Source organism: Salvelinus alpinus, chromosome 3 (genome assembly GCF_045679555.1).
Source record: "Salvelinus alpinus chromosome 3, SLU_Salpinus.1, whole genome shotgun sequence".
NCBI lineage: Eukaryota > Metazoa > Chordata > Actinopteri > Salmoniformes > Salmonidae > Salvelinus > Salvelinus alpinus.
In genome coordinates, this window is record NC_092088.1 from 36,967,293 (window position 1) to 36,968,649 (window position 1,357).

Genomic DNA, 1,357 nt, shown 5'->3' on the forward strand with positions numbered 1-1,357 from the left:
TTGATTTTCCTATTTTCTTTATGACTATGACAATAGTGAAATAAAACAGTGTGAGTCTGATGTTCATCGTATTGCTCATTTTCAACCGCAATCTAGATCGCCATCTAACGGTCAAACAGAGCAATAACAAGACATTTTTCATTTTCACACATTATTGTCAATGTTTCTGCAGGATACATAAATAGATGTTTTAACAGATGTATGTCCATCTGTACACATTTGGGGTCAGCATGTCACTCATTACATCTGATGGATTGAACAAGCCTATAAAGTTTCATGTGTGTGTGCCCGATAGTATCCATTGATAACTATGGGGATCAGGCAAGAAAAAGTTCCAGGGGGGAAAATAAACAGATCTATTTTGAAGCCCTCTTTTCCAAGTCCTCTTTTTGTTCCTTCTCCCACTTTCTCTGTTTGTCGCAAACATACATGAGCTGTATGTTTTTTTAGGTGGTATGCATGTGCAATACTCTGTATAGACTCACAGACTCATAGAAATAGAATTAGCTTTAACTCTATTTCTATGCACAGACCCTCGTGAACAACAGGCAGACGGACACAAACACACATTCAACAGTTCTGTGTGTAAACTTTCCAGGACCTCCTGTTGTTCCTCTGCATCCTCTTCCCAGACTGTGCTCCCTTCTGGGTCCCTCTCACCATGCCCTTTAACTGGCCCTGCATTTTTGCTTTTTCCTACACACAAACACAGAACATATGGTCAGAGGTGGGTTAAGCTTTCACTATTACAACTACAATTTACTACAATTATTACTATGTTTATTTACTAATTCATTACTATGTTCTTACCTGCGGTTGAGCTGTGCTTTCCTCAGAGGGATGTAGGCATATGGATCAACCTTTCCTTTCCTCTTCACGTCTCCTTTACCATTCTGGAGAAAACACAAACACACTCTTTACCCATGTGAAGAGTCAATGACAAAGGTCCGACAAAGTCCTGACTGTTACTCCCAGTCTGAAATCACCCTGAGAAACGTGTGTGTGTGTGTGTGTGTGTGTGTGTGTGTGTGTGTGTGTGTGTGTGTGTGTGTGTGTGTGTGTGTGTGTGTGTGTGTGTGTGTGTGTGTGTGTGTGTGTGTGTGTGTGTGTGTGTGTGTGTGTGTGTGTGTGTGTGTGTGTGTGTGTGCGTGCGTGCGTGTGTGCGTGCGTGCGTGCGTGCGTGCGTGCGTGCGTGCGTGCGTGCGTGCGTGCGTGCGTGCGTGCGTGCGTGCGTGCGTGCGTCACCTTGGCCTTGTAGTCTCCCCACAGGTATCTGCTCCCTCCCATGGGTCTGTGGATCCTTGAGCCTCCAGCTGACAGAGAGAGAAACCTACACATTAGTACATACACACAGGAG

General features: G+C 44.5%; 1 long non-coding RNA gene across 1 annotated transcript; it reads right to left on the reverse strand.

Moving 5' to 3' along the window:
• Positions 1-809: 809 nt before the first annotated feature.
• Positions 810-1,357, reverse strand: LOC139569728 (uncharacterized). The gene is made up of 2 exons (XR_011673941.1): positions 1,246-1,357; positions 810-893 (listed from the first exon to the last, which is right to left on the reverse strand). It is a non-coding gene; the product is annotated as an uncharacterized lncRNA (long non-coding RNA).